The sequence below is a fragment of the Prionailurus bengalensis genome, chromosome E1 (assembly GCF_016509475.1).
Source record: "Prionailurus bengalensis isolate Pbe53 chromosome E1, Fcat_Pben_1.1_paternal_pri, whole genome shotgun sequence".
Classification (NCBI taxonomy): Eukaryota; Metazoa; Chordata; class Mammalia; order Carnivora; family Felidae; genus Prionailurus; species Prionailurus bengalensis.
Genome location: NC_057347.1, coordinates 19,449,066 through 19,461,072, shown reverse-complemented (window position 1 = coordinate 19,461,072; position 12,007 = coordinate 19,449,066). Strand labels below are relative to the sequence as shown.

Below are 12,007 nucleotides of genomic sequence, written 5' to 3'. Positions count from 1 at the left end.
TTCAATTCGATGTTACTTGTGCAACTGGGGGTAGGGAGTGGGGGATTTATCTTCCTAATTGTCCCAGGCTAACATGAAGGCCCTTTTGCCTTCCCTGAGTCCTCACTGACCAACACGGTGGCACTGTCGGCAGCTGGGTGCTTTGGTCCAGCTCCAGCACCCACACACACACACACACACACACACACACACACACACACACACAGAGCTTTTCAGCTTTCCTGCCCCCTTCTCTCTGGCTTTTTGCTCTCAACTTCCTTCTCGCCAATCTCTCTCCTGCAAATAAATTGCCAGCTGCCTCTCTGTCTACCAGGGGCCTGTCTCTGAGGCAAAGCACCCCACCGAGGCTCCCCAGACCTACAAGGGACTCTCCAAAAGGGACAGCATTAGCTAGAGGAGGGCCTCCTGGCAAGGGCTTTGTGTGAGGGGAGGCTGGAGCAGTGGGAGTGAGGTGGAAACTCGACCACCGCTGGCCCTCTCCTCCTCGCTTATGCCTGGCAGTTCAGAGATCTCTGTGCGGGAGCTCCAGACTGTTTCTCACCCTTGTTTGTGTCCACCCCGACAGTCCCTAACACGCAGAAGGACCGCGATGTATCATAAAGAACCCTGGCTTTGGAATCACACAGACCTGGGTTTGAATCCTCTTTGCCAGCTGTGAGTCCTAGGACCAGTTATGCAATCTTTCTGAGACTCAGTGTCCTCATTTATAAAATGGGAGTAGTACAATCTGCCTCATGAGTTGTTGGGCACCCTGGCGGAGGGTCCACTTAATTTTAGGTGCTCATCAAAGGTATGGTGCATGGAGAAGCCCACGCACCCTAAGCTTTTCTGGGTCCTAGCTCTCGTCCAGCAAAGGTCAGTGAAGAAAAGCAGACCTTGTCAAGTACCCCGCCCCCGTCCTCCTTAGGGGTAGCCTGATTGACATTTCCAAGAGCTCTGTGGAGGGAGCAGTGCTAGTGGTCCCTCTTGATTTTTTCCCCAAAGGTGATGGGGTAGGGAGAGCATCTCCAAGTATCTGTCCTGAAAAGCAGTGTGACAGAGAGGAGGGTCACCAGATGCTGGCATTGAGCGCTTGGGAGTCTGAAGCCTGCCTGGGTCTACACCTTACCACGGGGCAGTCATTTAACGTTTCTGAGCCCCAGTTGCCACCACTGTAGAATGGAAACACAACCTCTCCTCTTTCAGTTGTGAGGTTTGAATGAAGTGAGAAAATAATAGTTCGATGCCTCCCGTGCTGCAGGCATTCAATAAATGGTGGCTTCTAGTTATTCCCAGCAAGCACGAATAAGCCCCAGTCTGACTCAATGATTCGGCACATGAGCTCCAGAGCCAGATCCAAGGGTCCCATCTTGGCTTTCCCACCTTATACAGGGACAGCGGGAAGAGCCTAAGCAAGGTTAATTCCCAGTGTCTCCGTTTCCTCGCCTGCAAATTGGAGATAATAGCAGCATGTATTTCAGGATTATTGTGAGGATTGAAATAATCAGGACCCACATAATACTCAGAACAGGCCTGGCGCATAACAGGTGCTCCATAAACAGCAGCCATTTTCAATTACCATATGACTAGAGACCGGGAAAAAGTGAGGTGAGGCTTAGAAGCTGAAGCAGTTTGAGGGATGATTTAGAACCCTGGCTTTTGGGAGAGGCCCTGACAACTTCCACAGGGTTCGGGGAAGCAGTGATGATTTGGGGGTTGGGGAGGAAGGCTGGCTGTCTTCTGAAATGGGATGTGGAAACTGCGGGCTCCAGCCCAGGCTAGGGCTCCCAGAGGACTTGGTGTTCTCCGTTCAAATGGGAGATGGGAGAGAATTATTACGGAAATATAGTCCTGCCCCCTGAGCACAGCCCCACCTCTGGGGCTGGGGGCAAAGAGGGTCTTGAGTTAGCTACCCTGGTTCCTTAGCATAGCTGTGTTGAAGATGTTATAGAGTCAAAGCACTTTAAGCTAGGAAGGCTCTCGGGATAAATATCTAACATACTCTTCTCCCACTTTATGGACGGGAAGGTGGAGGCTCAGAGAAGGATGGGAATTTGTCCAAAGCCACACAATGAGGTATCAGATCAGCAGGGACTAAAACTTCCCATGCAGAGCCCTGGCCGTACCATCAGGGGTTGGGGAGTGATGGAGAGTGATGGCGAGTGATGGGCAGTTAACTCCTACGCAGAACTCACCAGGCGCTGTGAGTCTCCTAAGTGGTCTGACTTGCTATTTCAGAAGAACAATCTCATTAAAAACAGAAACCCTCTCCCGGGGAACGTATCCGACAATGATTTGCAGAGGGCAGGTCACTCTGATTAATTCTTTTTATGTCGTGGCACTGCTTCTGCCATTGTTGATATGCCACGGCTCGCATGAGGTTGAATGCCAACGCCAGAGAGAAGCGGACAGAATGTCGACAAGCAGGAGTTACTGGCCTCCAGAAACTGATGGGGGTGGAAAACACGTGTTCACTTGGGTGGGCCAGGTGAAGGGAGAGAATACACTAAGTCCTGTCTGTACCACAGCTATCGGCCTACCTTTGTCTACTTCTGCTGTCACCAGGCAGGAGTTAGCTCATCATCAGATGGTGTAGAGAGGCAACGTTTTGTACATGTTTGGGGCCATATGGAGGGACCGGCTGAATATATATGGCATAATTATAACAAGAAAAGAGCTCTCTGAACATTACCCAGTGTTGACACTAGCCAAGCAAATGATGCCAACCAACATCGGCCAAAGGAACAAACAAGGAAACAGCTACGCAAATAATACCAGAACTGAAAAAAGCATTAGAGCACCGGGTCCAGTGGTTCTCAAGCTTGGTTCCTCGGAACCTGTGGGTTTTTCTGGAGGTTCTGCCAAGGGGCTGGGGGGGGGGAGGGGCTCCAGGTGAGCAACAAGAATAGCTCCACGTCCATCTGCTTTACGAACAGACTTCCACGTGAGATTTCATGTGAACAAAGAGTTCCGTGGTTTTACATTTGTTTCAAATCACTAGTCTGATATAACCGTTCATTTCCCGAACAGGGGAACAAGCCTCAGAGGCAGAAGATAGCTTCTCTCCTCACCATTTCAGTCATTAGCAGAGCCAGGATTAGAGCTGGATCTCATGACTCTCTGTGTAGTGCTAAGACGGACATCTGTCACCAACCACAACTGTCAACATCGGTCAAACCTGGTCATACATGCTGGACATTACTTCTGCCCAAACAACTCCACCAGCTAGTTGGTGTGGAAAAGCCCTCTGGGTAGCCAGCTCAGACTCCACCACAAACACCTGTCTTCTCTCCCCTCCTCTTTATTTTTTTAATGTTTATTTTTACTTTTTATTTATTTTTGAGAGACGGAGTCCAGCAGGGGAGGGGCAGAGGGAGGGAGACACAGAATCGGAAGCAGGCTCCAGGCTCTGCGCTGTCAGCACAGAGCCCGACGTGGGGCTCGAACCCATGACCCATGAGGTCATGACCTGAGCTGAAGTCCGACACTTAACCAACTGAGCCGCCCAGGGGCACCATTCCTCTCCTCTTTAGACGGCCCTTGAAATGGTCAGAAAGCATCAGCCCCAACCGGTAAGTCTCAGCTCGTCATTCCAGGGGACAAATTCAACCTTTGATGACGTAAGCAGTGGCTTTGGAAAGAGAAGCAGGTACCAAGGAAACAGGCAGAACCCTGGGATTGCACAAGTCTCATAACCCCAAAGGAAAGTTGTTCCCCATCTCCCATTTAGAAACAACAGGAGGGACCCATGACTCTGAGAGCCCTTTCACTCTGGCAGGGGTTTGACCAGGGGGCCTGCACTGCATCTGGGAAGTGGAGGACATCTGGGACCACTCCTTCCTCTGGAAAGATACGGTTTGGACGGCACGTTGCTAAGGTCCCTTCCCATTCTATGACCCTGGGCTAGCCCGGGAGCAGATCTTGGACCCAGGCTCACGCCTTGGATACGGGAGTCCCTTTCCACTGGAAAACAGCTCAGTGCTGGTGACTGTCCAGGATTCCCGCAGCGCTCTGCCCCAGGCCTGTTTTTCCTCACAATGTCCTGTTGGACGCTATGCAAACAGGGCGGGACGGGGTCTTACCGACTCGCCCCAGCTCAGTGTTCAGAGAGGCCAAGCTCTATTTTTGTCAACCTGGGCACTTGTGAACAATGGGTTTTCTTACTCATGCAAACCCTATAGGAGGGGCAGATGGTGAGAAAACCCGGGTTTCCTCTGACTCATTTGACCATCGAAGAGGAGGAGATGGCAGGGGAGGAGGAAGTCAGACAAGGTCTTCTTTGACTTGGATTGGGTGAGCACAAGGGGTAGAAACGTCTCCTTCCTTCACTCTTGGTAACAGTCAGGTGGTTGCAAACCCATCAGAGCACAAACAGCTCTCCCTTCCCACAAATGCCTTCCCTGCCGTCCCCACCTACTCCCAGCCCAGGCAGCAGTGTCTCTGACTGCTAGAAGTCGGTAGTAAGGCAGTGGTTCCCAAATGGCACGCTAGACTCACTTGGGGAACTTAAACATCAAATGCCCGGGTCACGACTGCATCCAAATGTTTAGGGTAGGAGCCAGGCATTAGCAGTTTTTAAAGATCCCAGGTGTTTCCAATGCAAGAAAGTTCAGGAACGACTTTGCTAAAGGCCTGTGGACTACAGTGGGGGCCAGGGCTGTCATAGGTGAAGGCATCATCTGTTCATTCGTTCGTTCGTTCATTCATTCATTCATAAATATTCATTGAAGATCTCCTCTGGGCCAGACCCTGTTCCGGGTATTGGAGTACAGCTGTGATCACTAAAGTCTCTTCTCGTGGAGCTCCCATTCTACTGGGGAAGTCAGACAGTGAACAAATAAATGAATAAATGATATACTGACACATGCTATGAAGAAAACCAAAGCAGGGTAAGAGATCAGACACCTTGGGGATAGGGGTTCAATTTCATCCTGGACTTAGGCATCAGATTTTCTTTCAGGAAAGGGCAGCTGCACCCCTGCTCAGTGTCCCGGACTTCCTCCTGCTCTCTGGCTAAAACAGCTTTCACTTGACAGTCCCTGAGGTCCCGCCTCCTGCCTCTCCCAGGGCCTCCTGCCTGGCTCTTCCCCTTAAGCAATTTCTTCAGGGCAGGGCCCGGCATCCTCTGTACCAGTGCCCCTGACTCCTCCAACTCCGTGCCAGCAACGACGCCGGACACAGGGTCTGTGCAAGGCAAGGGGTCCATCAGGCATCATTTATGAGCAATCCGCAGAGGGATTTTAGGCTTATGGGGTGTGTGAGAGCTCCTGTGAACACTGAAGAGAACCCTAAACTCAGGGTCAGAAGACCTGGCTTTGAGACCTGGCTCTGCCCCTTCCTGGCAAAGAGCAAATCATTTCACTTGTCAGGCCTCAGTTTCCTCTTCAGTCAAATGGGAAGAATATGGCCGATTTGGTAAGACTGGGATCTGCATTAAAAAAGAAAATGTCGGGGCACCTGGGTGGCGCAGTCGGTTAAGCGTCCGACTTCAGCCAGGTCACGATCTCGCGGTCCGTGAGTTCGAGCCCCGCGTCAGGCTCTGGGCTGATGGCTCGGAGCCTGGAGCCTGTTTCCGATTCTGTGTCTCCCTCTCTCTCTGCCCCTCCCCCGTTCATGCTCTGTCTCTCTCTGTCCCAAAAATAAATAAAAAACGTTGAAAAAAAAAATTAAAAAAAAAAAAAAAAGAAAATGTCAAACAACAACCACCAACCAAGCAAAGAAGTACCACAACATGAAAACTACTCATATAAATGTTTGAGAAATTAAGGTGTGATCATGGCTTCTCTAATATATAAATTTCATTAAAAATGAATGTAGGGGTGCCTGGGTAGGCTCAGTCGGTGAAGCGTCCAACTCTTGATTTTGGCTCAGGTCATGATCTCACGGTTCGTGAGTTCGAGCCCTGCATCAGGCTCCGTGCTGACAGCATGGAGTCTGCTTGGGATTCTCTCTCTCCCTCTCTATCTGCTCCTCCCCTGCTAATGCTTTCTTTCTTTCTCTCTCTCTCTCTCTCTCTCTCTCTTTCTCTCTCTCTCTCTCAAAATAACTAAATAAAACTTTATTTTTTTTAAACTGATGCAAAAACTTGGGGATAAAAAGAAAACGTCAAAGACTTTCAGAAAGTGCTTTGCAAATCTGAGGACTTTTTAGAAATTCTCATCATCTAGGCCTGTATAGACATGAAATCACAGTGTAAGACAAGATCCAGGAAACAGGCCTAGAGAGAAGAAAGGACTTACCTACGATCACAAAGCTTGTTAATGGCAGAGGATCCACACTGGCCCCAGAAGGAGGAGGTCATTGGGAGGAGACTGGGGATGATAGTTCAGTATCTTGCTTTCTGTGTCTACTTGGCAAACTCCTATTCATCCTTCAAAACCCCACTCAGGTGCGACCTACCGAGTGAAGCCTTCTGTCTCCTCCAGTGAGAACAAATTAGTCCTTGGCTTCGTGATCTCCGTGCCTTGAACGCAAGCTCCACTACTGTGAGGAACACACTGTGTTGTAAGATCGGCCTCCTATCAGACTCCCTGCCACACTGTAATTCCTGAGGACAGGGCCCATGTCCCTAGTGTCTTTGGACTCCAGCTGCTAACAAGTCTGGCACACAGGAGACACTTGAGGAGTATCTGAGGCCCTGAAGGGGACTGAGGATCACTCACACATAAACAATGGACAGCTGAAGGCCCGATTAGTCGTGAATTAGCAGGAATATTCTCTGAAGTTCCTGAGATGGGCATTTAAAAGGAGAGAAACAAGGAAACAAGCAAGGCCTTTATCAAAATCCAATTGTCCCCTTCCCAGAGTGCATCAGATCCGGGCTCTGAAGAGACACCCCTCTGCCTAATGCAAGCCCTGAAAGCAAAGAGAGATTATTTCCCTGTAGCTGATTATTAGAACTGCTACCAATTATGGAAGGTCTACTATGGACCCGTCACTTCACTTCTTCTCATTTACTTTAACCCAGCCACCCGTGGACAGATGTTACCGCACCCATATTACAGATGAGGAAACCCGAGGCTCAGGAGGGTTAGACAGCACCAAGACGGCAGCGCTAAAATTTGCACTCAGATCTGCTGGCCCATGTCCAGGCCTTCCTGCTGCCTCTCTTATTGCATAACCAGCTTATTCACAGCAACTAGAATTGTCCAGAAAGAGGCAGACGCTAATTACTAGGGATGACAAAAGTCTGTGAGCAAGTAAGGGCCTCCCACGTCCCCTCCATCGTCCTTGGGGAGGTGTGCGTGTCCAGCTCGGAATGATTTTAATCGGTCACACCAGGCCCCTGGACTGACCAACACGCACCCCTGCAATACCCCCTGGGGAGTGTCCTGCCCCTGAGGGTGAGCCGCAGCCACCTGCCCCGCTGACTGTATTAGGGTGCAGGGCCAGGCACCCCCCTGCTGTTGACTTGGCCACTGCTTCCTGCCCTAGTTCCAAACCCAGGGAGAGACGTCCTGACGTTTCCCTGGGTGCCACCAGATGACAGGAGCAGGATGGATGACACGGAGGGAAGAAGTACTTGTTGCTTCCAAAAATGTGTTTTGCGGCGCCCTCCTCCCACTCTGACAGCAAGAAAGGGCTCTGTGGTCACATCAGCCGGTGAAATTCCTCACCCCTCCTTGGAGATGTCACAGGGCACGTTGGCAGGAGAGAAACCCGTCTGGCTGTGTTGTAACTCAGGGTTTCCTACGGCTCTCCAGCTTCGACCCTTGTCGTTTACCGTCTAACAACCCAGGCACTCAGTATCGTAAGGAATACAATTGGGGAGACGACCTACCAGGCTCCCAGCGCACACACACACTCAGGCAGGCGCATAAACGCACAATAACTAGATGTTACTATCTTCATTTTATTAATAGCAAACGCCTACGCAGCACTTACTATGCACCAGGCTCTGTTCCGGTGCTTCACATGCTATTAAGTCCCTCGATCCTCACAACAAACCTAGGAGGTGAGCATTATCCCCATTTTATAGATGGGGAACCCGAGGCTCAACGAGATTACTCGGGGACATAAAGCTCGTAAGTGGAGAGCCAGAATTCAAACCCAGGCAGCCGGCTGGGTTGGCCCAACCATGACTCTAGGAAGAAAGGGAGGTTCAGGTCTGTAAAATAACTTCCCCAAAGCAACCACGGTGGAACCAAAGCCATCCACTCATTCACTAGTTTATTCATTTATTCCAACAACATTTGCTGAGCAGAAACTGCAGGCCAGGCACCGTGCCGACCCCCTGGGGATAGAAGAACGAGATGGAGAGAGCCGCCCGTACAGGCCCCTCTGACCGCAGAGAGCTGGGGTTCTCCACTGAGATGGACACCCAGGGCCGTGCGCTACTGTGGGTCCCTTCCGGTCATTAGCACATGTGCACGCATGTGCGTGCTGGCGGGTGAGCTCACCAGAGGGGCCCTTCACTTGAGATGCCGGGATCCAGATGCCGCCTCGGCTCTCCCGACAGCCCATACACGGTGGGTCAGGGGGTGCACGGTCCCACACCCAGCTCTTCTCACTGCCAGCCCAGGCTCCTTCCTCGGCCCTTGGCTTGGCACTGGGACTGCATTCCCTGCTGGGTCATCCCGCATGTCCTGATGGCAGCCTGCCCACCGTCTGCCCTCAGCTGCTGTCCAGCAGGGTGTGGCCCACGAGGCCCTCTGAGCCCCCTCGCCACGGTCACTGCCCCACCTCACACGCTCCCTGCTTCCCTGTTCCCAGCCTGTAATCAAGCCCAGCACAAGGGACCCTTCGGGGCGCTGGTATTCACCTCAGGAATGTAGCCCGCTCCTGGGAGGAAAACTTTTAGACAAGGGTGGTAGTGGGGGAAGACAACTGTACATCTTTTTTCAGGTCGGGAAGACGTACACAGAAGGGCTTGTAATTCCACTCTGAAAGCAAACACAGTCCCCTCCAATCATCTCCTAAATTATCTTGGAATGAAAACCACCCAAAACCCACACAAAAAGCAAGCCGTCCCATAAACGACAGAAGCAGGGGCTGTGGGTTCCGCGCCATGAGAAGGCAGGGAGCCGGCAGCCCAGGCCTGGGGGTGGTTCCCGGAGGGCCCAAGGCCAAGGGCTCCCTTAGACCTGCCGAGGAGGGGCCAGACCGCCCCTGAATAAACAGGCCGCCAGCGCTCCTGGAGCTGGTCTCAGGCACGCATACCTCCGTGGCTCCCCTTTCAGGGCTGGGCTCGGCAGAGGGAAACCAAAGGCGCCTGGCCCCGGGACACTGAGCCAGTGTTCCTCCCACTTAGAGGAAAGCCGCACCCCTGCAAAGCTCTGTGGGCGCAGTCCGGGTAGGCTGAAGGAGCCGCCGTGTTCAGGTAGACACTGGAGAAGGCTGAGCCCGGAGGAGGCCAGCGGACGGGAGGCAGGGGGCTACTCTCAGGGTGCCCTCAAAAAGAAACCTTTCTTCCAGGCTAACTCCCCCCCCCCCCCCGCTGCCCCCACTAGACCACAAGGCCACATTCATGGGAGCGAAGCGCTCTGGTGCCTGGCCAGCCAGGGTTCAAGCCCCAGCTGGGCTCCTTAGGCCCCTAGCTTGCCGCCGGTGTTTGTCACTATTTTCGGGAGCCATGTGGACACTGATTCGGTGAACGCTGAACCATTGGTCCTGGGGGTTAAGTTCCCGAAAGCCTCTTTAAAAAAAAATTTTTTTTTTAGTGTTTATATTTGACACAGAGTGGCAGACAGAGCGTGAGCAGGGGAGGGGCAGAGAAAGGGAGGGAGACACAGATCAGAAGCAGGCTCCATGCTCTGAGCCGTCAGCAAAGAGCCTGATGCTGGGTTCTAACACACGAACCGTGAGATCCGTGACCTGAGCCAAAGTTGGATGCTTAACCGACTGAGCCACCGAGGAGCGCCCTCCCTGCTGGGAGCCTCTGATTATAACACTTCTGTCAACCACTCCATACACCCGCTTGTTTGGTGCATGTTTATTTAAAGGCATGTTAGTTAATATATGTTGTTGATTAATGAGCTCATGGAGGGCGGCAGAAAAAGGCACATTGCAGCTTTCTTGCCCTGAGGAACGATAGCCAGCATGTCACCACATTTGGGGGTCATTTTATTTATTTATTTATTTATTTATTTTCATTTATTTATTTTTGAGACAGAGAGAGCACACGTGGGGAGGGGCAGAGAGAGAAGGGGACAGAATCCAAAGCAGGCTCCAGGCTCTGAGCTGTCAGCACAGAGCCCGACGTGGGGCTCGAACTCACAAACTGTGAGATCATGACCCGAGCCGAAGTCGGACGCTTAACCGACTGAGCCACCCAGGCGCCCCTGGGGGTCATTTTAAATGGCAAAATCACCAACAAAAAAAATCCCCAAACACAAAACACAGCGCTAAAAAGACTGCCAACAGGAAGCTGGTTTACAGTCTGAGAAGGCCGAGTAATGTCCTCCTCGCCCTCAGCCGGGCTGACCCCAATTTTTATCACTCAGAGCACGTGTGCGAATGATCACGAAAACACCGCCATATTGAGCTGGGGATTACATACTTTAGCCAGTAGGCAACTTTGCAAATACAGAATGTGCGAACGATGAGGGTCAACTGTGTCCGCGCTCTAGGGTTACGGAGGGGGCGATAAATGAAATCCCGCATGAGGAACACTTAGCACAGCGATAGCTCAATACACACGTTTACTGTTAACCACTTCTACGACAGGCGAAACATACCACGTCTCGACACCTTTGCTGTTCCCTCAGCCTGGACTGTCTTTCCTTGCACTTTTCCCATCTAGTGAAGCCCAGGGCCCAGGGGTTTCGAGTTCACCTCGGGGCTGGTTGAACCACACCCTTGCTGCGAGCTGGCCTTGAAAACCCCTCCCTAAACACCACAGGGTGGAAAGGAATATGCTAGAGCCACACGGATCTTCATCTTACCTGAACTCTCACGCAGCCCTGAGCCCAGCGGTCTCCCCTTGAAATAGTTTCCTAGCTCAGCTCCTAGGATGCCCACCCTCCTGGCTCCCTCAAGCTCCCTCCAAGCTCCCCAGTCGTGACTGTTTTTGTTGCTGGCACCGGCGTCCTTCCTCAGCCCTGAATGTTGCTTCAGCCCTCTCTCTTTCTTGTTGCCCCGAGGTGGGGTGGGGGTGGGAGATCTCATCTAACTTGTGGCTTTTTTTTTATTTTTTATTTATTTTTGAGACAGAGACAGAGCATGAACGGGGGGAGGGTCAGAGAGAGAGGGAGACACAGAATCTAAGCAGGCTCCAGGCTCCGAGCTGTCAGCGCAGAGCCCGACGCGGGGCTCGAACTCACAAACTGTGAGATCATGACCTGAGCCGAAGTCAGACGCTTAACCGACGGAGCCACCCAGGCGCCCCTAACTTGTGGCTTTAAATCCCATCAAATGCTGATGCCCCCCCAAAGTCCATGTGCAGCCTGCCTCTTCCTTGGCCTCCAAACCACTGTATCCAGTTGCCTGTGGAGGAGGTTTGCTGGGAGTGTCTTAGGGACCAGGCCTGCAAGGGTGTAAGAGAAGCAGGAGGGGACAGAGGGAGAGAGGGACCGGGATGCCATGCGATGAGGCCTCAGTCAATCCCCGAGTTCGCTCTGAAGCCAGAATGGCCCTTGAAAGAGGCAAGATGGCAAAACCCTTGTGTCCCCACGTGGTCCAGTCACGGGATGCGGGCTGCCTCCGGGAAAGGGGCGTAATCTTGGGCCAGGCGGCCCCCTGGCCCCGGGGGCCGGGCAGCTGCAGCTGGCACCTGGGCAGAGGGGAGAATGAGGTCTGGACGCACCCCACGGTGTGTGCTCGTCTTCAGTGGAACCTCCCAGTAGCATCTCCAGTGACGTGTCCGCCACGGGACTGCTGAGTTTCCCTCCAGACCCGCTGCCTTCCTCAGTCGCCCTCCCCTAAACCCCTCCCCGCCCGGCTCAGCGAATGGCACCCACAGTCACCCAGGAGCTCCGGCGGGAACCTCAGGCTAGTCCTTGATGATTCTCTCCCCCCTCACCTCCCGCGAGCACCCCATCACTCTGCTTCCCTCTGCTTTGTTTTCTTCAGGGCACTTCCTAACGTCTCC

At 52.6% G+C, this 12,007-nt stretch overlaps 1 protein-coding gene across 1 annotated transcript in view; it reads right to left on the bottom strand.

Annotated features, from left to right (window-relative positions):
* The window catches only part of RAB11FIP4 (RAB11 family interacting protein 4), a 116,964-nt gene that overhangs the window by 32,647 nt on the left and 72,310 nt on the right, over positions 1 to 12,007 (bottom strand). The gene's annotated exons all lie outside the window — the stretch shown is intronic.